At 35.3% G+C, this 27,160-nt stretch overlaps 1 non-coding gene across 1 annotated transcript; it reads right to left on the reverse strand.

Moving 5' to 3' along the window:
- Positions 1–8,291: 8,291 nt before the first annotated feature.
- Positions 8,292–8,424, reverse strand: LOC126002611 (small nucleolar RNA SNORA51). Its single transcript, XR_007493294.1, has one exon. It is a non-coding gene; the product is annotated as a small nucleolar RNA SNORA51 (small nucleolar RNA).
- Positions 8,425–27,160: the final 18,736 nt, after the last annotated feature.

A 27,160-nucleotide genomic window follows, 5' to 3' on the forward strand; every position in this document is an offset into this window, starting at 1 on the left:
TAAAAATTTAAGGTGAGTTAGTGAGGTTTTTTAAAGGACCAAAGTGGTGCAAAAGACTACCTTACATTTGGGGGAGAGTAGGTGAAGAGGTGGTGTATTACCAGTCTTATGCCTATGTTGGAGGTACAGTTTTTCCCCTTGTCTTTTGGGTGTTTCCTGTGGTGTGTGGGTTCCCAGGCATCTTCCTATCCCACCCCCTGACCTTCTTCAGATTGGTAAAAATTTGTGGCAGGGAGGTCTTGGAAGAGTTCTTGCGTTGGGGATACTTTTGGACCTAGATCCGGTTTCAAGAAACAGTCCACGTTAGGGGGAGTTGGTAGGGAAGGCCGCACAGCATGAGTCCGCAGGGAGTTGGCTGTCTTTTCTTGCAGGAGACGAGGTGTGGGTTTGACTGGGTGTCCCCTCGCCTGGGTGCTGGGTACTGTTTCGTTGGGTAGGAGGTCGGCCTTGATGCCTAATAGATTAAGGATTGAGGGTGAAGAGTTTTAATATGGTGGGAGATCTGGATGGAATTGAGGGGTGAAGGGATAGTTGGATTTCCAGAGGGGAGACAGGGGAAGGTATATGGGAGGGGTATGCAGGGAGAGGAAAGAGAAAATACCTTAGAAAGAAAAGGAGAAGAGAAAGGGGAAAAAGTAAAGAGAAGAATAGAATTAAAAAAAAAAAGTAGTGAGAAGAGAGGGGAGAATAGCAAGGGAATGCTGGTTAGGTTGAATGTGTTCGAAGAATAGAGCCTGTAGTTTAAGTCTGTACATCACAGGCACTGCTTCGGTGGTCTGACTGGTCACTTGCTTCAATTCCTAAAAGAAGGAATAACCTAGATATAAAGTATATGTTAGAGAGTTTTCTCGTGGCCCTCTCGTAGTGCATGCTATGTATGGTATCTCGTGTGGTATCCCGAGTTGCCATCTTAGTTTGTCCGCCCTTTGTATCCAAGGGCGCCTGTGGACAGAAAAGCTGAGAGGTTATTTAAAATATAGTAAGATAAAGGCATTAAAACATAGTGCTATGGTATGCTGCCATTGCAGTCGTGATTTCCCTTGGTGTTCTATACTTGTGTTCCTGTATACGAACTCTAAGGGATTATTGTGGGCCTTTGTTTTGGAAGTCTGATTACTTACCTGTTCTCTTAATGCTGTTGTTTCTGTTGTTGCTGTTTTCTTTGTGGTATAATGTGTTGTCAAGTGTTTGTGTTGCTCCTTTTTCATGAATTTTGGACACTGCTCCCACGTATATGTTGAGTATTACAGTGTTCGAAGTTTCTACCCTGTTAAACCCTGTTATTTGATTGTTAGGTATTAGTTGTGTTTAAACTATATGTTCTAGGTGTTTCAGAATAGTGCCACCATTCTGTGTTTATCTTTTGTCTTCTGACTTACTTCGTTTAACATAACATGATCTAAGTCCATCCACGTTGCTGCAAAGTCTGTGATTGTATCGTTTCTGACTGCCATGTAATATTCCATTGTGTATATGTACCACATCTTAATGATCCATTCACCTGTTGTTGGACATCGAGGTTGGTTCCACGATTTGGCTATTATACTGAGTGCTGCAATAAATAGTGGGGTGCATACGTATTTTGGAATGAATGCCCTTCCATCTTGGGGGTATATGCCTAGGAGAGCAATTGCTGGGTCAAATGGCAGCTCAATTCTGAGTTCTTTGAGCACTCTCCAGACTTTTCTCCATAGATGTTGGACTAGGGGGCATTCCCACCAGCAGTGAATGAGAGTTCCTTTCATACCGCATCCCCGCCAACAAAGGTTGTTTCCATTATTTTTGATGTGAGCCATCCTCACTGGTGTAAGGTGGTATCTCATTGTTGTCTTGATTTGGATCTCCCTGATGATGAGTGAAGGTGAGCATGTTTTCATGTGTTTGTTGGCCATCCTTCTGTCTTCCTCAGAGAAGTGTCTATTCATTTCATCTCCCCATTTTTTTATGGCTTTATTTGGTTTTGAGGGTCTCAGCTTTCTGAGTGCTTTGTATGTTCTAGATATCAGGCCTTTATCTGATATGTCGAGTGAAAAGATTTTTTCCCATTCTGTTAGCTGTCTTCTTGCGTTAAGTAGGGTTTGTTTTGCCATGCAGAAGCTTTTTAGTTTGATGTAGTCCCATTTGTTTATATTACATGCTAAAGTTCTTGCCATTGGTGCTCCATTCTCAAAGACCTTTTTGATATATAGGTCTTCGAGTGTTCTGCCTATTTTATTCTCGATAAACTTTATAGATTCGGGTCTGATTTCAAGGTCTTTGATCCATTTTGAGTTGACTTTTGTATAAGGGGTGAGATATGGGTCGATTTTCACTTTCTTACATGTGGTTTTCCAGTTGTACCAACACCATTTGTTGAATAGGCTTTCTTTGTTCCATTTCAGATTCTTGCCTCTTTTATCAAATATTAGTTGGCTGTATATCTGGGGGTTTATGTCAGGGAATTCTGTTCTGACCCACTGGTCTGAGGTCCTGTCTCTGTTCCAGTACCATGCTGTTTTAATTACTATGGCTTTATAGTATAGTTTCAAGTTAGGTAAGGAGATGCCTCCCAGCTTCTTGTTTTTCAATATGTGTTTGGCTATCCTGGGTCTTTTGTGGTTCCAGATGAATTTTGTGATTGATTGTTCTATTTCTTTAAAGAATTGTGTCTGGATTTGGATAGGGATTGCATTAAATCTATATAGAAGTTTGGGTAAGATAGTCATTTTGACTATGTTAATTCTACCTATCCATGAGCATGGGATGTTCTTCCATTTCTTTAGATCGTCTTCAATTTCTTTCTGAAGTGTTTTGAAGTTTTCCTGGTATAGGTCTTTCACTTCTCTTGTAAGGTTGATTCCTAGATACTTGATATTTTTTGATACTATCTTGAATGGAATTGTATTTTTAATCTCTCTCTCCTCAACTTCATTGTTTGTATATAGAAACGCTACTGTCTTTTGTGTATTTACTTTGTATCCAGCCACTTTGCTGTATTGGTTGATTGTTTCTAGGAGTTTTACTGTGGACTCTTTAGGGTTTTTGATGTAGATCATCATATCGTCGGCAAATAGAGATAGCTTGTGTTCCTCTTTCCCTACTTGAATTCCTTTGATTCCCTTCTCTTGTCGGATTGCTATTGCTAGGACTTCTAAAGTTATATTGAATAAGAGTGGAGAGAGTGGACAGCCTTGTCTAGTTCCTGACCTTAGTGGGAATGCTTCTAGTTTCTCGCCGTTAAGTATAATGTTGGCTATAGGCTTTTCATATATAGCTGTAACTATCTTGAGGAAGGTTCCTTCTAATCCTATTTTGCTGAGTGTCTTTAGCATGAAAGGATGTTGGATTTTGTCAAACGCCTTCTCTGCGTCAATTGATATGATCATGTGGTTTTGGTCTTTCATGTTGTTGATGTGATGTATCATATTGATTGATTTGCGTATGTTGAACCAACCTTGCATTCCTGGTATGAATCCCACTTGGTCGTGATGAATGATCTTTTTGATGAAGTGTTGGATTCGGTTTGCTAAGATTTTGTTGAGAATTTTTGCATCTATGTTCATTAGTGAGATTGGTCTGTAGTTTTCTTTCTTAGTGGTGTCTTTGCCTTCTTTGGGAATGAGTGTGATATTAGCCTCATAAAAGGAGTTGGGGAGGATTCCTGTTTTTTCTATGGTTTGGAAAAGCCTATGGAAAAGTGGTAGTAAGTCTTCTTGAAATGTTTGATAGAATTCACCTGTAAATCCATCTGGGCCTGGGCTTTTGTTCTTAGGGAGTTTTTTAATTACATCTTCAATTTCCTCTGAGGTGATTGGACTGTTTAGTCTTTCTATATCTTCCTTTTCCAGCTTTGGAAGAGGGTGTTTGTCCAAGAATCTGTCGATTTCTACTGGGTTCTCTAGCCTAGTTGAGTATAGTTGTTCATAATATGATCTCATGATATGTTGTATTTCATGGGGTTCTGTTGTAATCTCTCCCCTTTCATTTGTGATCCTATTGATTTGGGTGTTTTCCCTCTTTTTTTTGGTGAGTTTTGCCAATGGTTTGTCTATCTTGTTTATTTTTTCGAAAAACCAACTCCTGGTCTCATTGATTTTTTGTATTGTTTTCTTAGTTTCGATGTTGTTTATTTCTGCTCTGGTTTTTATTATTTCTTGCCTTCTGGTTGTGGTTGGATTTCTCTGTTGCTGTTGCTCCAATTCTTTGAGGTGATCTTTTAAACTGTTGGTTTTGTTATTTTCCTGTTTCTTGACATAGGCCTGTATTGCTATGAGTTTCCCCCTAATTACTGCTTTTGCTGTGTCCCATAAATTTTGACATGTTGTCTCTTCATTGTCATTTGTCTCAAGGAATCTTTTTATTTCTTCGTTGAGTTGTTCTTTGATCCAGGTGTTGTTGAGCAGCATGTTATTTAATATCCAGGTATTAGTTTTTCTCCATTGCTTCTTCTTGATATCAATTTTAACCTCTGTTGCATAGTGATCTGAAAGGGTACTTCTAATGATCCTTACCTTTGTGGTCGTATATAGGTTGGCTTTGTATCCTAAGACATGGTCTATTCTGGAGAAGGTTCCATGTGGGCTTGAGAAGAATGTGTATTCTGCTTTCTGGGGATGGAGGGCTCTATATAAGTCTATCAGCCCTAAATCTTCTAATTTTTCATTTAGAGCTCTTATTTCTTTGCTATTTTTCTGTTTGGTGGATCTGTCCAGTGGTGATAGTGGAGTATTTAGGTCCCCTACTATTATCACATTTCCCTTCATGTGTTTCTCCAGGTTTGCCAGTAGTTGCCTCACATATTTTGCTGACTCTAGATTAGGTGCATATATATTGACCAGGGTTAGTGTTTCTTGATCTAATGTTCCCCTGATCAGTAAGTAGTGACCCTCTTTGTCTCTGATCACTTTCTTGAGGTTGAATACAATTTGATCTGATATAAGAATTGCTGTCCCTGCTCTTTTTTGTTTTCCATTGGCCTGGATGATTACTTTCCATCCTTTTATTCTAAGCCTGTGCTTATCCTGTAACTGTAGGTGTGTTTCTTGTAGACAGCAGAAGTCCGGTTTATTTTTCCTAACCCAGTTCTCTACTATGTGTCTTTTAATTGGAGAGTTTAGTCCGTTTACATTTAGGGAAATTATTGATAGAGAGGACTGTTGTGCAGTTGTATTGTGTGGGGTGGTTGTTGTTACAATCGGGGGTTTGGATTGTGTAATTCGTCTCTGAGTAAATCGCTTAGTATCGGCTTAGTTTGCACAAATAGTTCAAGTTCGTTCATATTTGAGAATGTTTTTAGTCTGCCCTCCCATATGAATGATAGTTTTGCTGGGTATTGGACCCTGGGTTGGAAATTTCTTTCATTCAGTCGTTTAAATATGTCATTCCACTGTCTTCTTGCTTGAATTATTTCAAATGGGAGATCTGGTTTGATTCTTATGTCTTTTCCTTTGTACTTGAGGTTTTTTTTCTCCCTTATTGCTTTCAGGAGTTCCTCTTTCTCTTTGTTTTTTGCCATTTGGATTATTATGTGTCTTGGTGTGGGTTTATTAGGGTCTATTTTATTAGGGACTCTCTTGACTTCCTGGATTTGTCCTGAATTGTCTTTCCAGAGGGTGGGAAAGTTCTCTGTTATTATCTCCCTGACTACCTGTTCTTCCCCCTTCCCTATTTCCTCCCCTTCTGGTATACCTACAATTCTTAGATTGTTTCTTTTGTCTTTATTCATTAGATATTGGATTTTTCCTTCCAGTGCTTTGCCTTTTATTTCTTTGTTGGTTTCTTGATCATTTTTTGATTGCAGTTTTCCTTCGAGTTCTTCGATGTGCTTCTCCAACTCTGTGTTTCTGCTTGTAAGGCTTGTTATTTTGTCTTTTAAATCCTTCACTTCTTTTTGTATGGAATCTCTCATGTTCTTTGACATTTCTTCTTTAATTTGGCTGATTCTTTCATCCATGGCTTTCTTATACTTGGTTGCTAGGGTTTCTTTCATCTGTTTTAGTAATTCTTGCATTTCCTTCCTCATGACCGCTTTTAGGTCTTCTTCCCATGGATCTGTGCGTTTTGGTGGACTTGGAAATTTAATAGGGTTTGTCATGTTGTCTCCAGATATTAGGGATTTCCTTGATTTACGCATAATTCTTTGTATTTAATGGTGTGTTTTGGAGTGCTGTGGCTTCTAATTTCGGCCTGCTTTGGTCCCCTTCCTGAAGGTGATTCTAGAGGATGCTGTTGGGTGGGCTTGTTGAACCTGGCTCTTTCTCCTCCCCTTTGCTACTTAGAGTTCAGCCCTCCTGCAGTGGGTATTATTGCTTTTCTACACCTTATTTCTGTCGGCGGTGCAGTTCCACTCCTGGCCACACTGGTTGCTGGCGCTATTGAGCCTAGCTCCCAATCCCCCCTCCTTTCTCTGGGAGTCAATGGAGCTCTGCCCCCTCCAAGTTTCCCTTGAAGGAGTTCCCTCAGTCCGACCCTTCAGGCTCTGCCCTCGCCCTTGGGGAGTCCCTGGTCCACTCAGGGTCCAGGGGGGTGGACTGCTCTAGGTCACCTGCGAGTCCAGAAGGCTGGCCCTATCTCCCCCCGTCTATTCGGGTTGCTCAAGTTGCCGTTCCAGGTGCCCACCTGGGGGAAGGGACTTGCCCAAATCACTCTCGCAGGCGCTCGTGGTCCCTGGGATGTGCTGGGCTAGGCTCCCGCGTGAGGCAGCAGGGACTCACCCAGGCCTCCCAGGCTGGCGTCTGGGGTCTCCGGGGGATGTGGCGGGCTAGGCGCCCGTGTGAAAGGGCAAGGACCCGCGCAGGCCTCTCGGGCCGGCGTATGGGGTCTTTGCGGGATGTGGCGGTCTAGGCGCCCGTGTAAAGGACAGGGACCCGCGCAGGCCTTTCGGGCCGGCGTCTGGGGTCTCCGGGGGATGTGCTGGGCTAGGCTCCCGCGTGAGGCAGGAGGGACTCACCCAGGCCTCCCTGGCCGGCGTCTGAGGTCTCCGGGGGATGTGGCGGGCTAGGCGCCCGTGTAAAGGAGCAGGGACCCGCGCAGGCCTCCCGGGCCGGCGTCTGGGGTCTCCGGGGGATGTGGCGGGCTAGGCGCCCGTGTAAAAGGGCAGGGACCCGCGCAGGCCTTTCGGGCCGGCGGTTGGGGTCTCCGGGGGATGTGCTGGGCTAGGCTCCCGCGTGAGGCAGGAGGGACTCACCCAGGCCTCCCGGGCTGGCGTCTGGGGTCTCCGGGGGATGTGGCGGGCTAGGCGCCCGTGTAAAGGAGCAGGGACCCGCGCAGGCCTCCCCGGCCGGCGTCTGGAGTCTCCGCGGGATGTGGCGGGCTAGGCGCCCTTGTAAAGGAGCAGGGACCCGCGCAGGCCTCCCGGGCCGGCGTCTGGGGTCTCCGGGGGATGTGGCGGGCTAGGCGCCCGTGTGAAAGGGCAAGGACCCGCGCAGGCCTCTCGGGCCGGCGTATGGGGTCTTTGCAGGATGTGGCGGGCTAGGCGCCCGTGTCAGAACTCTATTTCTTAATATAAATATTCTTAAAAAGAAAAGTCTAGAGGCGATGAGGAGATTGTAAAAACCGTTAATGTCCTGTTTTGCATATGACTGACCTGGATTTGATTCCTGATATCTCAAGTTTTCTCAAGTGTTGTTCCTTAGCATAGAACCATGAATAAGCCCTGAACAAGCAGGTGTGGCCCAAACAGACCATCTTGATTAAAAGAAAGTCAATGCTTAGCACAGGAAAAAGACAAAAAGTTGTTTCTCTACCATATAATACATAGATAGATTATATAAAAAACAATAAAAATTTAAGTATTGCTAAATAAATAACTTAAAGTCAAATAATCCAAACTTCACTGCTAGAGAAAATATATTTATGAGATATGTAATATTAACTCTCACATTCTAAAGCAAAAGTATTCACCTTTTTAATTATCTTCTTTTCACTTCTAGACAAAAAGGTAATTGCATAATTAGTTAAAAGTTCTCTAATTTAAAATTTTGGGCTAAGTATTTCTCAGTTGTATGCTTTAAATTAGTTTATTCACCTACTCATTTTTAAATCTCAGTTCATTTGGTGAAAAGCAAAATAAAATAGTAATATTTGCCACATCAGCTATTGCAAACAATTTAAGTGGTAAATCAATAAATGGTTTTAGTGTGGAACAAAATAAATACTCATTAAATGTTATGTTTTGTATTTTCTCCTATCACTTTATCTGTGTATTTAATATGAAAGTCACTGAAGCAAACATTGAACATGCCTAGATAAATAAGAAACTTCCTTCTCATAAATTTAGTGAATTTAAAAAAAATCATCACCGTGTATATTTATTTTGTCCCCCAATTCACAATACAGACCAGGCAAAGGGCCTGTGTTGAGGTGTATATGGGGCACATTTACCGTACCTTCTCTTTCTATACAGTCAGTGTAAAAAACACAGCCTGTGGTAAGAATTGGGAGGCCTTATCTTTTCTTTTTTATATGTTTTAATTATATATATTTATATATGTAATTTTATATAATTTTTAAATTATATATATACATTGACTGTTACACTGGTGAAGGATTTTATAAATAAATATATATAAGATATATATTTATATTTGTATATAAAATATAAATCTATTTATAAATATATATTTATAAAATATAAATATATTTATATTTATATATAAAATATATAATATATATATAATTCTTCACTAGTGCAACAGTCAGTATATATAATTAAAATTATATTGAAATTATAAATATATATAATCCTTCACCAGTGCAACATTCCCATGACCAATATACCAAGTGTCCTTTCTCCCCACCCCACACCTGCCTGTACTCTAGACAGGCTTTCTACACAGTAGAAAACCATGTATATTTTTAAAGTTTTTTCATATAGTACAGAGTTGCAAAAATGTATTAGAGATTTTTAAGGAATATATATATATTTTTATAAGCCTAAACTTAGTTTCTGTTTAACTGTTGGTGAAAGAGTAATTTCCATTTTGTGGCTGTTCCTAAACATTTAGTGGCTTGAATTACAAAACCAGCCCTCAGTGACATACTGAGTCTGACCACGCTTTGGTTGGAGCAAGAACAGATGTATATTCCAGTGTATTTTTAGTCCACACTATAAATTCAGGTTAAATAGCAGTGAACATATGACCTGGAAAAGTCTGTTTATTTTGAAATTATCTCTGTGGCCTCACATTTTTAAGAGGCAACTTTTTCAATTTCTTCAGATATAATTCAAGGTAGGAGTCAGGCATGGTGTCCTATTAGTGTTCATGAGATATAGTCCCATAAGATGCAGAAGAAGTTCCTGAGTCAGCAGCCAACGTTAGGAGACTCACTGTGTTGCATAGCATGACAAAATCCACATAAAACCAATGAGAGTGTGATTTGTAAAGAGCAATTGTTGGCAGATTAACAGAAAATGCCTTTGTAAGAGGTTGATAATCAATGCTGGGCTCAGTGACCACCAGATTTTCAATTCCTTTAAAGCTGCCTGGGGAATCTGTTTAGTAAAAATTCCACCAGTGAAGTGTCCGGTAATTGTCTCCATTATCAGCAAGCAACTTCAGCACTGCTTGCCAGTTTGGAGTATTCCTGGAATGTATGACATGAATATTAGCTGATTTTCAATGTGACAATTGCACAAAATGATAGAAGAAATTTTTTTCAGAGTCTCTTCAAATTTAGGATGTAATGTCTATTATATTTTCTTATATAGATGCACTGTCTTAATTGGAAGTAAAAATTATGTCACCTCTGTTGATTTCCTCATCTGCAGCATGTCAAGGACTACATTAATTGTGAAACTGTGAGAATTACAATGTATGAAGTTACCACTGGAATCCACTGTAACATATGAACTTTCATAAGGTCTGGAATAAGGCAAAAATAAAGTCCACAGATATCCATAATGCACAGAGAATTAGAAGTAAATAAACATTTAAATGGAAATATGTCAAAATTTTCATTAGTTTTACAAATGAGTATTCCTTATCTCCTCAAATAAATGGACTACATTTTACAGGCTAGTATTATAAAGATTAAATAGAAATTAAAATGTGGTAGAATTGATTTCAAAATCAACATTTAAATAAAATATATGGTTAAAATAATTTCAAAGGTATGATAATATAGTATCCATAATTTCATCTATTAATTTGTGTAATAAAATATCATTATAGCATTTAGAAACTGTTTCCAAAACCTTTTTAAAGGTATTCTTCTATTCTTCTATACAAATAATTTCTAGAAAATTAATTTATTGGGGAATATCTCTATCTTTAGTTTCAAAGACCTTTAACTTATATTTAGATTTAATGTTGTATAAATGTATATCTTAATACATAATGAAATCTTACTATTTATTCTTTTAGCACATTATCATACATATTCATTTATCTGAATTATTCTGTATTTTCATATTCAATTCACATATTAGCTCAGCAAATATTCTCTTTACTCTGTGAATAAAAATTAATACAAATAAATTTCTATATTTTTAATGTTTATATATTTTAATCTAAACATATGTTCTGCAGTCTCTATGTATGAAGTAGAATGTTTCTAAAGGGTAATTTAAATAAAGTACCACATACATGAACTCAAGACTTAAACTCACATCAAAAAGAAAACTTAATTTTTTTAATTTAATGATATTAGATAAGTTTTTGTCATGTAAATAGTACACAATTGTGATAAATAAATTACATTTGAAAACAAAGCATATGGAAGGAAAGAATATATAATAAGTTTTATGTAAAAATGAATCATACTTAATGGTAGATATAAACTTTTCAATGAAGTATATAACAAAATCATATTAATTTAGAAGATTCTGATTCATCAAAGTAGAAACTATATATAGAGAAATCATTTATTAATCTAAATAGGATAATTCTGCTTGCCTTGTATCATATTACTGCAAATAAGATAATTTTCTTTAAATGTGTTTTCTTGTTTCTTAATTTTTACTATGTAGTCTTCTCCTTTTTTCTTTTTTTATTAATAACGTTTTTGGTTTTTTTTTTGCTTTTTGGGCCACACCCGGTAATGCTCAGGGGTTACTCCTGGCTATGCGCTCAGAAGTTGCTCATGGCTTGGGGGACCATATGGGACGCCGGGGGATCGAACCGCGGTCCTTCCTTGGCTAGCGCAGGCAAGGCAGGCACCTTACCTCTAACGTCACCGCCCGGCCCCTTTTATTAATAACTTTATTTAACACCTTGAATACACATATGATTGTAGTCGGGTTTTGGTCATATAATGAACACCCACCCTTCACCAGTCCCAAATCTCCTCCCCACCCGCCTGTACTTTAGACAGTCTTTCTACTCCCCTCATTCATTCACATTGTTATGATAGTTCTCAATGTAGTTTCAGTAGGCAGAAGAAAAGAGAAACATGCAAAGCCAATTTGCTCCCCTCTGTCTCTACCAGTTGCAAATCTTACACCAGGGGCAGATCTCTCCCACATTCACAGACAAATGAGTCACCTCTTTGCCAGGCACTTCAGATAGTCAGTTTCACTCACTTAGTCTTTTTTGGCCTTTTGGCCTGGGCAACTCTCTAGAATACAGTATTTTCTGGGCCCTTCTTTGCCCTCTCAGGAGAGCTTCAGGTGACAAAAGAGAAGAAAAACACACAAAGCCAACAGGTCCCCTCAGTCTCTCCCAGTTGCAAATCTCACAGCAGGAGCAGACCCCTCCCACATTTACAGACAAAGGAGTCACCTCTTTGCCAGATGCTTCTCATAGGAGGTTTTTCCTCCCTTTTATTTTCTAAACTCTTTATATAATTGAGCTAAGAGACATGTCTCAGGTGTTTGAGATCCACAAATAGTTCCAGGCAGCTGGATAAAAGAAAGTATTGGGGAAATTGAAAGTGATGAAGTTTAGGAAGTCTGTATGGAATTAGTAATATAATTATTATTTATAATATAAATTAATAAAAAGAGGTGGGACCAGAGTGATGGCACAGTGGTAGGACATTTGCCTTGCATGCATCTGATCTAGGACCACAGTTCAATCCCATAAGGTCCCCAAACCAGGAGTGATTTCTGAGTGCAAAGCCAGGAGTAACCCCTGAGAGTCACTGGGTATGCCCCCCTAAAAGATATATTTTAAAACAAGCACAAAAATTTATTGAATTCATATCATACAAAACGGTCATATATGTATAAATGTCATATGACAGTATGTTTTATTTGCATTTATCTAATATATTAAATGACATGTTACTGTGTATATATTTTGTTATATAATTTCACTGAAGCTTTGCAATTTTTATTCTCATTTATTCTTGAAAGATTGTTGTTTGATGGAAAACAAGATAATATAAAATTTAATTTATTTTTTTGTCAAAGTGTCCATTTATTTCTTCTCCTCTGATGGAGTTAGATGATTTTTTCTTGTAAAGTTCTGTCAGTGCCTTGTATATTTTGGATATTAACCCCTTATCTGATGGGTATTGGGTGAATAGTTTCTACCACTCAGTCAGTGGGTGTCTCTTGTATCCTGGGAACTATTTCCTTTGAAGTGCAGAAGCTCCTCAGCTTAATATAGTCCCATTTACTTATTTCTGCTTTCACTTGTTTGAAGAGTACTGTTTCCTCCTTAAAGTTGCCTTTAGTCTCCATGTCATGGAGCGTTCCACCTACATGTTGTTCTTTTAAAAATAAAGAAATACAAATGGCTAAAAGGCACATGAAAAATGCTCTATATCACTAATCATCTTGGAGATGCAAATCAAAACAACTATGAAGTACCATCTCACGCCACAGAGATTGGTGCACATCACAAAGAATGAGAAGAAGCAGTGCTGGTGGAATGTGGAGAGAAAGGAGTTCTTATTCACTGCTGATCGGAATTCTGTCTAGTCCACCTTGTGGAAAGTGATATGGAGATTTCTCAAAAAGCTGGAAGTTGAGCTCCCATACGATTCAGCTATACCACTCCTAGGGATATATCCTAGGACCTCAATACAATACAAAAATCCTTCATCACACATATATTCATTGCAGCATTGTTTACAATAGCCAGACTCTGGAAACAGCCTAGATGCCCCTCTATAGATGAATAGCTAAAGAAACTATGGTGTGTACATACAATAGAATATTATGCAGCCTTCAGGAGAGATAAAGTCATGAAATTTTCTTATACATGGATATATATGAAATCTATTATGATGAGTAAAATATGTCAGAGGGAGAGAGATATACACAGAATGATCTCACTCATCTATGGGTTTTGAGAAAAATGAAAAACATTTTTGAAATGATTCTAAGAGACAAAATAGAGGAGGACTGGAGAGTCCATCTTCGGACATGAAGCTCACCACAGAGATTGTTGGGTGCAGTCACAGAAATAATTACACTGAGAACTATCATAACAAAATGTGACTGAATGAGGAAAGTAGAAAGCCTGTCTAGAGGCTTTCACTACTGGAGCATATGTGTACTTTTATAGTTATGTGCATTTCTTTGGGACATTAACATACACAGTAAAATAAAACACATGGTTAGCAATCCCAGTCCTCCATTTATCTATCTGTATTACATAAAACTCTATTGTGATTTCTTTCAAAGTGGCCCTCTAGTTTATGAATGTGTTTTTTTATATTACTACATTTTTATAGAAGGTATTTTCTTTTCTTTTCTGTACTTCTGGTCTCGTATTTCAACATTCTATATCATTAGGATTCCCAAATCCAGTACTTAGCATTTCTTTACCTTGAAGATATTTAAAAGGGATAAAATATAGCTTGGAAAATATTTTGGACAATATAACAATTTGAGCGAGGCCTTAGAATTTTATGTTTTGTCATATTTCACTAATTGCTATTCAAGCCACTGTCTCGTTAGCCAAGTAAAATGCATAAACCATTTTCTCTTTTGGGGCATTTTTGTTTGTTTGTTATTGTTTGGGGGCCACACTCAGTGACACTCAGGGGGTTACTCTTAGCTATGCACTCAGAAATTGCTTCTGGCTCAGGGAACCATATGGGGTATCAGGAATTGAACCCAGGTTCGACCTGGGTCACTCGTGTGCAAGGCAAACATCATACTGTTGTGCTATTGCTCCGGCTCCACCATTTTCTTATATAAAGTTTGTTATCTTTTTACATTTGTGTTGATTATAGGATCAAATCATATCTATATTCATATTTATTTAAACATTTAACCAGAAACATGTAAGTTTTCCAGATAATATTAATATGACTTTTCACTTAATTAAAATTTTATTTATAACTGATCATTACCAATTTTATCTATAATATTTTTTAATTTTCGAGTATTTAAATATACTAAAAGTAGTGTATCTGTATGTCACAAGGTTCATTAAATGGCACAAGAAGTATTTATTTGCTTTTGGGCCACACCCAGTGATGACTCTGGAACTAATATGATCCCTAGATGGTGCTCTAGGGACCATATGGAATGCCATTGATTGAAACCAGGTTTATTGCCTTGCCTTACAATCAGTGCTCAGGCTAACATTTGGCTCTTAATTATACATGGTAAAATTTTTTCTCAATTTGTTAAATATAAAATTAGTAGTGTCCTGAATAGTCTATTTCCTGATACTAATAGGTAGAGAAAATAGTCTTTACTGTTATTTTATAAATCTTAGCACAGTGTCTACTCGTATTGATTATCTAATGGAAAATAAAAAATATCCAAATTTTGTTCCAATAACTTTAATATGCAATACATTATTTGGGATAACTGACTTATAGTTTAAATTATTTAGACTACACTGCTTGTTTAGTACTACCTTCATTACTGAAGCACACCAATAGTTGTTTTTTTAAGTTTTTAAAGTTAAAAAACTTAAAATAGTTTTTAAGTTTAATTATTAAAAACTTAATAGTTTTTAAGTTCACTTATGACAAGCTTTATTATTTTATTATAACTTAAAAGTCCATAGTTTATGATTTCTGAACAATAAGTTGTTGATGGGTCCTTTAATCTAAAACTCTAACTATAAATGTATTTAAATAACATAATGCACTTCATTTTCTAAATATAAGTGCTTGAAATTATATGTTTCTTCTAATGATTCTATATTGAAGAAATTCAATGTTAAGCAGTTTTTTGAGATTGCAAATATGATGTATTGCATAAGGATAGAGAGAAAGTGGCAGTTGGTCAGAGATATGTTGGTGGATCCTTTCTGAAGAATGATAAAGAATCTGAGGGAGTGTTTAAGGATATTTTAAGCCCTGCTCTCATCTTTTTTATTTGCTTCTTCTCCAGTTCTATGTTTTAATTAAAAGAGTAAATTGAAACAGCCTGAATCTTTTAGCACCAATATTCTCAAGGGATGTTACACAGCCAATTGGGTTAAGATTCAGGCATCTGCAACATAATTTTCAGCCAACTAGTCAATGACTAGCACTCTGGCCCTGGATAAATCTCATAATCCCTTTGTAACAGTTTCAATACTGGCAAAGTGTAAAGGCAAGTTTGTCAGCTCAGTGTTGTACTTGCTAGGAATAAAATGTCTGTAAAGCAACACTCATGAATAAAGGTAATTGGATTCACTCCAAACTCAACATTAAAAGAAGAAAACTGTTGACAGATCTTGACAAATTTATTCAAATCGTAGAGCAAGAAATATATTAATAATAAAGAGTAAGTGCTCCATTATGACCAAATAAAACATTTATTAAACAATTATGGACATTCACAATCTAGTTTACACAGTAGGCTTAGCAAATTGAGTAGCACTTTCAGTAGGCCGTTGCAATTATGTCTTTTATTTATTGATTTTTATACTGGCAGATTGTGATTTTTATCATTTCTAACACAAGTGAGGTTTATAACATTAGAATGTTTTATTATTTATAAAAATGTGATCTTCATAAAACTGAGTTATAAACACATTTCTCTTTAATGGACTCAATGATCCAAAATTGAATAAAGAGACCAATTATACAAATAATAAACACAATAAAAATAAAACAAATATAATCTAATAGATAAAGCTACAAATTTGGTTTCTAATTAACTGTTTGAGCCAAGATATACTTTCAATGTTGAAATCAACAGAATATACACTCTGGGAATTAAAGCAATAGCATAGTGGGCTTGGGCTTTTACTTTTCACAAGGCTAACTCAGATTCAATCCTTGGCACAACATACGGTGTACCCAATTACATCAGGAGTGATTTCAGAGAACAGAACCAGGAGTACGTAGTGAGACCTGCTGGTGTGATCGCAAAATAACAACCGAAAAAACATAAAAGGTAACCTGTACAGAGGAGTGTCTGTATATCTTTCTTATAATATCTTCTATTATACATATATCATCATTATACAATAGATTATTTTATGTTTTAAACAATATTGTGTAATCTCAATATTATGGATAGATAATACTAAAACACGACTAAGGTGATCTCTATTATTTCACCTCATTACCAAGTATTTCACATTAACTTTTCATATTGCCTTATTTCTATTTTCTTAATTAATAGTGTGTTTTAATGTGAATATAAATATATTTCATTCAGAACACCTAGAATGTTTATAACTATACATAGAATATTTGATAATGAGTAGAAATAAAATGAATTGAATGAATCAGAAGAAAATTTTATAAAGAATACATATTTAGATTTTAAAAATGGTTGGAAAAGCTAAAAAAAAGTACCAATGAAGGAAATTGTATGGGTAATATAGGAAGACATTATCTCATTAAAAATTCATAGAATTTTGCTTTAAACATTTTTAAATATTTAAGTAGTGTTTGCCTACCCAGAAGCAATCTGTTGAGATAAAATATAGATAGAAGTAAACTAACAGTTAATAAATAGGTGAATAATTGTTCTCAATCTAGATCACAGGTTCAGGCTTTGAAATTTTTTTAGTATAATTTCAGATGGTTTCACCTCAGTAATAAGACAAGTCCAAATACTAAATCTGTATATGTTGTAAAGCCTTCAAACTTTCTGTGAATACTCTAAATAAACTCTCAATTTTGATTCTTCAAAAGCATTTTACTTCCATTTGAAATCATTTATCACAGGGGTGTATTTACTAGTTTGAAAATTTTTTCTATATGTAACTATAAGCTTAGTCTGTTGTTAACAGATAAAGGTGGTGGCAGTTCTGGGACAATTTTCTTGAGTATGTCTGGAAGGAAAATTTATAAATAGTTCTCAGAAGCTTTCAAGTCACTACAGGCAATATTTAGTTTGGCTGCATGAACTAAATAGTTTAATGATATATCCTAGTAAGGTGTTTCTATTATTCTGGGTGTTATTAGAATCATTGTTACCCTAAGAGTGATGGGGATTGGAATGTATATAATGAAAGTAATTAAACTCAACCTTTAAAAATGAGCAGATCTTCTCAATTTAATGTAATCTCATTCTTTTATCTTTGCTTCCACTTGCATGGGCAGTGGAAGTGTTTCCTCTTTGAAGATACTTTTTGTTTCAATGATACAAAGGCTACTCACAAAATGAGAAACTATTCACCCAACACCCATCTAAGGAGTAAGTATCTATAATGTACAAGCTTCTTACATAACAAGAAAAAAACTCTAACCCCATCCAAAAATATGGAGAAGACATGAACAAACATATTTTCCAAAGAATACATAAGGCCAAAAGGTACATGAGAAAATGTTCCAGTTTACTAATCAAGAGAGAGATGCAAATCAAAACAACTGTGAGATATCATCTCACACCACCGTGAATGTCATAAATCACACACACACACACACACACACACACAAGAATTGCAGGTGGATGAAGGGAGAAAGTCTCTCATTCACTGCTGGTGAGAATGCCATCTAGTCCAGCCTTTCTGGAAAACAATATGGATAATACTCAAAAAAACTCAAAACTGAGCTCCTATATGATCCAGCAATAGCACTACTAGAGTTATATACTAGGAACACAAAAAAGACAATACTAAAGTGTCATCTGTACTCCGAAGAACATCACAGCACTATTTACATTAGCCAAAATCTGAAAACAACCCAGGTGTCCAAGACCAGACAAGTGGCTTAAGAAACTGTGATACATTTATACACACTGGAAGACTGAAATTGTTAGGAAAAATGAAGTCATGAACCTTACTTATATATTGTTGGACATGGAAAATATTATACGGAATGATATATGTCAGGAGAGGTATAACCATAGAATAATTTTACTCTTCTGTGAAATATAAGGAAAATAAAAGTTAGTATGGTAATAAATAATATCTATAAACAACAGAGATGGGGGTCAGAAACACCAATCCACGTTAGGAAGCTTGCCACAAAGATCAATGAGTGCATTTAGAGTAGAGAAGTGCCTACTGAAACAATGTTAGATGGGTCTGGTCATTCTGGACAAGAACAGTGTGCTGCAAAGGGATGAAGTTACATGCATTGTACCACTTCATCAACAGCAGTAGAAAATATAGTGTCAAAAAGGAGAAAGAGAGAATCTAAAAGGGAGATATATATATATATATATATATATATATAATATACATATATATATATAGAGAGAGAGAGAGCGAGAGAGAGCTATAGAGAGAGAGAGAGAGGGGCAGAATGCCTGCCCCGAAACAGGAGAGGGTTGATGGAATGGGAAAGATATGGACATTGGTGATGGGAAAATTGCACTGGTGAAAGGTGGTGTACATTCTACAACTAAAATCCACTATGTACAGTTCTGTAACCATGGTGCTTAAATAAATAAATTTTATTAAACATAAAAAAAGAGCAAGCATAAGCCTTTCCCCTAAAATACTTTGTTCTAGATCATTGATCGCTCTCCCTGGCAAAATACTTTATTTTCAATAATTATAAAACTTTTATACCTAAAAGAGACCTTTTATACCTAAAAGAGACATTCTAGCCTTAGACTATTTGTACTCAGTTAATCTTCACAAAAACCCTAGGATATATTGTCAAATATTCATAATTATATATAGAGAAACAAATAGAAATTAGAAAACTTTCCAATGAAAGCTAGAAAAAATATTAAGCCAATATTCTTACAAACAACTGGTAACAAAGATTTTGATCTTAACTAATTCAATGGTTTGTATATTTCAACTCTTATAGCTCCTGTTTCTGACATAAAGTATGCATTGAAGATACTGCATATAAAAGTAACAGTGCTTCAGTTTCCAAGTTAAGACTACATGGGAAACATATCTAGAACTTTCATTTTTTTATTTTATGGTCACTGATTTATATTGATTCTCTTGGCTCTAATAGTGCAATATGTTTAATAACCACATAATTTACATCTATTGAATTTATTTTTAGTTTTGTTTATATATCTTGCTAATTGACTAAACTAGAAGGAAAAGAAAAGAATAAAAAAGCAACATCTTATCAAGAAGAGCATGCCATCTAATTTTCCAAAGTGAATTAGAAAAGTGGCAGAGACTTCAACCACTTCTCCAAGCTTGCTTCTTCTCCAGGAATATGCATCTGGGCTTTTCACCAAGGATAGATTCCAAATGTCATGCATCACTCAAATCTCAGATGAAAAAGCAAGATTTCCTGCTGCCTGCAAGTCAGAGAAGGCTTTGAACTCTGAATTAATGGAGAAGCATTCAACAAGAGCAACTTAACATATTGATTATACATAAAGCTAAATATATTTAATGAACAAGTCATAAGGATATTTTGAAAGTATATAATAATTGTAAGAAATCTTTAATCATCTTTGAGTAGAACATACCTACTGTGCTCAGAGATCACTCCAGATAGTGATCAAAAGACATTAGGTCCTGCTGGAAATTGAACCTAAGTTGGTCAGCTTGTCAGCTACAGGCAAGCATCTTACCCACTGCATTTTCTCTCTTTCTTCATACTAATGATATTTCCAAAAAAAATTGCAATTTATCACCACAATCTATATATTGTTTGGGATGGAGAATGAGTTGCTTCATTTTTTTTGACAAGTTGTGATGTGACCCAAGTAGTTGTGATGTGAGCCAATTTAGAGAAAAGATTTTTGTTTTGCTTAAACCTATATTTGAATATACATATATTTTCAAAGAATTTTACCAGAAAGAGTGTGGTGATTTATCTTTTAAGTTCCTTGAGATAAAAATGAAAATCTTGAAAAGATTTGATCAAATGTTCAAGTCAAATATGGAATAAAGCCAAAAGGAGAGACAATAGGGGAAACAATATATCTTTTTTTAAACTTCTTTTATTGATCATTCACAGGTTCAAATCTCATGAATCATAAAAGATATTTGCTGAAATTCATTACAGTACTTCTTCGTTCCTGACTTGGATGATATAAAATTGTAAGAAGGAGAAGAGGAGAATGTGGATTGGAGGACCTTGATTGAGGGAATAAGTATAAAAGTTAAAGAAGATGAAGATGAAGGGAAGTGATGACAATAAAAACAAAAATAACTAATGGAACATTGGTGGATTCCAATATTCTTAAATTTCCTCCAGTCCCTGGGAATTATTTTCAGTTGTTTTTTTTTTTCTTTTCTCCACTTTCATTCCTTGTGCTCAGTTGTCTTATTTGGGGTATTTCTTCATCCTCATTAACTTCATCATTTTGATTAATTGAAGGAAAATACTTTGAGAAAAATAGAATTAGAAGAAAAGTTGTTCTGACATTTTCTTTTCCATGTTTGTTTTTATCCCAAACTGGAAATACACCATAGTAAGATAAAGCAATTTCCTTTCATAGACCAAATATACGTTTGATTCTGGCACTATAGATGGTCCCCTGAGTCCTCTAGAAATGATCTCTTAGTGTCAGAAGTATGTCCCAAACACTATCAGATAATCAAACAAAATCAAACAAACAAACAAAACACTTTTTCACCCCTTCATTTATAAATCAAACCTTATAGAATTACCGCAGCACTCTGGCAGGAAGCACGCACGCGCGCGCGCGCGCACACACACACACACACACACACACACACACACACACACACACTCCTTAATTACTTACTTCTGGAAATGAAAGTATGTTGTCCTCTGCTGAAGTGCATAGAAGTCAAGCTTTCCCCTCATCTTTCTGTATATTGTACTGTCTCAATACTATTGACATAGTTTAGTACTATGTCAAATTATACTGTGGCTCTATGTAAATGTAGGAAGTAGCAGTTACTGTATATTTTCACTTGTTTAAGAAAAATGTCAAAGAATCTTTTGAAAATTATCTTATAGAGCATCAGTAGGGAAGATTAAAAATGTCTGGGTAGGCTATGTGGATATTTGATAAACTGTTTTGGAATATTTAATTGTGAATGCTTATGAACATTATTGCAGTTTAAGATGACAACTTTAAAATAAAATTATCTCATTACTTCTTAAAGCCTACATTTCTGTGGAAGAATTAGTAGAAACAGCAGGTTCTTATTTGGAATTAACATATTACTAACACATTTTTATTTTTAATTTTATTTTTGTTTCACTGGAAAGGAAATATATTCAGTTAAAAGTGTGCAAGTTTCAGTAACAGTAACTTGTTACAGAAAGTAAAGTGTTCAACAAAAGATTGATGACTCTCTCTCAGAACAGTTATATTAATATGACTTTTCAGATCTGCTATGAATAATATATTGTCAAATTCTGTCACTCTTGCTCATATTTTTGATGCATACTTTTAGGATATTGTCAAAGCTATATGGCTTAAGAAAGGGGATTTGAAATAAGCTTTTATATCTCAGTGGTTAGAAAGCATTATAGATATAACTTGCCATCAGTTCTTAATAATCATGTAACTTGGTACTGACTATATTGTACCCTTGATTTGTATCTCAAATTGTCAGCTGTTCTTTATTACCTGAACCTAAGAATGGTGCTTAGTCCCCACCATTAGACATATCTTTCTGGTGCTATCGTACTAGTTAAACATAGAATGATTGCTGACATGTCTTTACTGGCACTATATTAACTAGTCAAGGAGATGAACTATCAGGAGAAGTGAGAATCAATGATAAGATTCTCGGGAGTACTCTCATCTCTAAATGCTAACTCTTCAGCATACAGCCTTACATGAGACCCTCTATCTCAAACTCAATTTACCTGTGGGCCGCAGGAGGCAAAGTCAGTAGTAAGCCTTGAACATTGGGGGTGTGTGACCCAAACAACTGAAAAAAAACAAAACAAAAAAATATTCCTCCAGGGCAGGGCCACAAAATGTTGTACGGAGGGCCGCAAACGGCCCATGGGCCGCAAGTTTGAGACCCCTGCATGATACCTATCTGTGTGACTGGCTCAGATATTGGATTATGGCCAGTTAAATGTGCATAGAATTAATTTTAGGAGAGGCAACTCAATGAAGAAAAACTTTGTAACAGTGAAAAAAAATACCAAAAGTGAAAGGTCAATTAACCTTTTCAGACAATGAACAACCTGCTCAAAAAAAATATTTTTTTTGATATCTGAAATACTCCACTGATTGCTTATTGATAGGGGAATTATAATGCAAAACTTTCTAGATGGATAGGATACAACATATCTTCAGACTCTGTTTAATAAGTCTATAACAATTAATTGATCATGAACCTTGTTCTAAAAAAAGAACACAAAGATTAAAGAAAAACAATAAATGAAAAATAAAATTAAAGCATTCAAATGTCATGTTTCATTCATCTACTAATGGATAAATCAAGTAAAAATGTTCAATAAAGTTCTTAGTAATATCTCAGTAACAAGATTATGTCTTGGAAGTATAGTCATGAGATTTTAAATATTGTCTTCATCTAAAAATATCTAGAAAATAAGTAGATCAATAAAGTAAACAAGCATAATTAAAATAAAATGTGTATAATTCCAAGTCCAAAAAATGGAAAAAGGAGTAAGAGTAATTGAATAGAGTTCAGAAAAGTACTTGGAAAGAAGCCCAGAATTACATAATAAAGGGTTTCAGAAGCAATATTAATTATGGTGTACTTTATTCTAAGGAAAAGAGACAAACAAAAAAGATAGCACAAGGAAAATGACATCATTGAGAGAATGACTAAGGGTCTGATGTAGAAAATAAGAACGATGTATTCAGGTATCCAAAGCTATGAGGCATATATTAAAACTGCCTAAAGACGTTATATAAGCACTAAAATTACAAAACTTCTATTGGCATAGTTAAGCAAACATTAAATATATAGGAATATATGGTCTTCAAACACCTACCTATGAATAAAATATATTAAATAAGATACACTAGGGGACTATATATTCCACCGAAGATCAATTTAAATAGTAGGCAATTTTGTTCTCTCTCAAGGCATATTGGATTACTATTTAAGCAATGTATATAGGAACAATAAATTCCTTTTAAGTTGCCTAAGAGATAAAATATGCAATATTGAGATAATTTTTTTTAGGCCACACCAAGTGATGCTCAGGGACTACTCCTGGCTATGATCTTAAAAATCGCTCCTGGCTTGGGTGGACCATATTGGACACCAAGGATTGAACTGAGGTCTATCCTGGGTCAGCAGTGTACAAGGCAACTCGCTAGCACTGCACAATCGCTCCAGCCCCTAGTTGAATAATTTTTGAAGGTTACTTTAGTGGTGAAAATAGTGAGAGTGAAATATACTCTTAGATTTCTTACTTTGTAATTTAGCATTGAAATTCTTCTCAAAGAGTTATGGCATTGAACAAATCATGAAAATGGGTTAAATTTTTCAGATTCTAATGTGCTTTTAACAGCTCATTGGAAGACATTTAAACAATCTTATTTTGTGAAATCAGAGGTAGTATTAGTCACAATAGAAAACCTACATACATGGAAGTCCTACATGGAAGGAGAGTTTTATTTTATTTTTTTGAGTTGAAAAAGAAAATTAATTTAATTTTATTTTTTTAAATAAATTTATTAATTGAAAATGCATTATAGTTGACAAAACTGATCATAATACATTTGTTTCAGGATGACAGGAAGCAAAATTATCAAAGCCAACTTACAGGGAATTTAATGAATAATGTATATTATTCTCAGTTTCATAAATTTCTAAAGGTTCAAATATTTTGGTAACGTAATTTCAAGATGTTGGGTCTAATTTTAATGTTTAGTCCTGAAATCTTTCTGTACCATGTTCATAAGATAACTACATTTCTCTATTCTGAAAATATCCACTCTTCTTGTATTGTATCATATGCCCCAATATTTTTATTTCATCCTGTGAAAGCATTGAAATATCATTATTTTAAGTATTTGAAACAAATTATAAATAAAAGACTTAAAAATGTGAAAACATATAAAGAAAATAGGAGATCAAAAATAAAAAATAAAGAATTAGAAAAAGAAAAGGAGAGTTTATTAACAGGTATTTTTTGACAATTATTTTCACCAATAAAGTCGTTAATACAATAGCAGAAGCTTTAGTATGTTCTTTTTTCTTTCAGATAGTAGATGGACTAGAAGAAAACAAAGATGTGTGTTTATGTGTGTGTGTGTGTGTAAGTTGTTGTTTTCATGTTTTATTATTGGGAAAGTAATCATTGCAGAACTGTGACTCCCATGAAAATAGGAATATCTACAATACTGACTTTATACCCCCATCCTCAAGATTTTATGAATATAATGGTATAGGTAAGACTGTGAGAAAAAACTATTATAGTTGTAGAAAATATTTTTAAAATTAAAAGTAGACACTGAATCTGAAGAAGTAAGAATATATAAAAGATAAAAAAGAAAATAAAATGTATACTAAATCTTCAAGTAATTTAGGTAATGTAATGTTCTTTTAATATATTGATAGAAGTAGAGAATAGTAAGTTAAGAAGTGAATGTCATATTACATAGGCAATCTTTAGGCTGTAATATAATTGACAGTATCAATAAAATGTAGAATAAATGATGAGGAAGTGATTTATAAGTAAACATATATTTATATAATTGGTACATTAAATGTTATATATTGACTATTAATAAAAAAAAGGTGAGGAGAAAAATGAAATTAGAGAATAAATCATAGTTTAAATGTTTGGAGGTTCAGAAAAATGTGATTCTAAGCTTAATTAAGCTTTAATTAAAATTGTAAGAGAAACACTCAAATGTTTAAAATATATGATAAATCAAATAAATTTAGTACTAATCAGTGTAATAACATTAGACAGTGTTTCCTTTCTTAATTAAGTGAATCTCATATCTTAATATGACATATTCCAATAAGTTCTCAATAGGACTCTAGACAAACATAGAATTATTTTCTATAATATATAAAAGACTAACTTCACAGAATAAGAGAAGCTTGCAGACTTAAGTGATAGCACAAAGGTAGGGTGTTTGCCTAGCATGCTGCCTACCCAGGAAGACCTTGGCATTTCATATGTTCCCCCTAGCCAGCAAGAAGAAATTTCTGAACACAGAATTAGGAGTAATCCCCAAGTGCCTCCCTGTGTGGCCAAAAACAAGAAGAGAAACAAAAACAATGTGTGAAGCCACTGGAAGACACAGAATTTGTGGTGTGAACTCAAAAGCTACCACTGCTATGGGTTATATCAAGCCTGTTCTAGTGACATTTTAATTCCATATTCAGACTCCATTAATTAGCAGCAAAAGAAGTGAGCAAACCACCTGGATATCAATTCTTTTAGTATTTTTACAGTCACTTTTCTTATTTCAAATAAATAAGTGACATCACATTGGGGAGATCGTTGCAATGATATGTTAGTTAAAAAAAATAAGGAACATTTTATTAGTTTCATTCTCCCCCTCTGCTTTTCTTAGTCTCATTTTTGCATATTTATTTACTTAATGATTTACTTATTTAACCAATACTTACATATTGATTTACTTTATTGCTTATAGTAATCCATGTATACTACTTGGTAGATTTTCAAAGATAAACTAGAAATACTTAAATAAAATTATCTTTTTTGTTGTTTTTTTGGACCACACCCTTTTGATGCTCAGGGGTTACTCCTGGCTAAGCACTCAGAAATTGCCCCTGGCTTGGGGGGGACCATATGGGATGCTGGGGGATCGAACCGCGGTCCTTCCTTGGCTAGCTCTTGCAAGGCAGACACCTTACCTCTAGCGCCACCTCGCCGGCCCCAAATAAAATTATCTTAATCCATGTTACTTTAAAATAAATTCTAGGAGCTGGAGCAATGGCACAGAGGTAAGTCGTGTTTGACTTGCACCAGGCTGACCTAGGACAGACCACAGTTGGACCCCCTGAGTGTCACGGGGTGTGGCCCAACAACGGTAAAAGAAAAAATAATTTCTGCCAATACAATTTTTGTGCAATATTTTAAATATTTTTGAAATTTAGTAATGGTGGAAATAATAGTCTAGTCAATTACATTGAAAACCAAGATGTTTATACACATCATTTGTGAAAAGTAATACCTAATTATTCTGTCTAATTCTTACAAAAAACAGAATCACCATCTACAGTACACTATTTGAGTTATAATATATAGATGATGAATCAAATACACTTATAGAAATATCTGTGTAAGGGGCCGGGCGGTGGCGCTGGAGGTAAGGTGCCTGCCTTGCCTGCGCCAGCCTAGGACGGACCTCGGTTCGATCCCCCGGTGTCCCATATGGTCCCCCAAGAAGCCAGGAGCAACTTCTGAGCGCATAGCCAGGAGTAACCCCTGAGCGTCCCAGGGTGTGGCCCAAAAACCAAAAAAAAAAAAATATCTGTGTATATAGAATCTTATATTTTTGTTAATTTTTCCATTAAATTGACAAACTACATTGCTAATTTATAAGTCTAATTCAGTTTTTCTAAAACTTTTAACAAAATTTTATCAATATTTACTTAAGAAAAAGTATTGTTCTTTATAAATTTTACAAGTTATCATAAATACAAATCATAATATGATAGTTATAATCACTAATGATACAGTTTTTTCTTTTCAGATATGCAATTATATTTGTTCTATATGCTGATACATTTTTATAAGATACAATAGAAACTAGTTCTAATGGAGTTATTTATTATTAAAACAGGGGCCAGAGCAATAGCACAGTGGTAGGATGTTTGCCTTGCATGTGGTCAAACCAGGATGGACCCTGGTTTAATTCAGGCATCCCATATGGTCCCCAAGCCTGCCAAAGCAATTTCTGAGAGTAGAGCCAAGATTAACACCTGAGATCAGTCAGGTGTGACCCAAAAATCAAATAAAACAAAACAAAACAAAAAAACAAAAAAAATACAATTTTATGATTACCTATACTATGTATTTACCACAATTTTGTTATTCTCTAAAATTAATACTTTTGTTT

The sequence above is a fragment of the Suncus etruscus genome, chromosome 2 (assembly GCF_024139225.1).
Source record: "Suncus etruscus isolate mSunEtr1 chromosome 2, mSunEtr1.pri.cur, whole genome shotgun sequence".
In the NCBI taxonomy this organism is placed as follows: Eukaryota; Metazoa; Chordata; class Mammalia; order Eulipotyphla; family Soricidae; genus Suncus; species Suncus etruscus.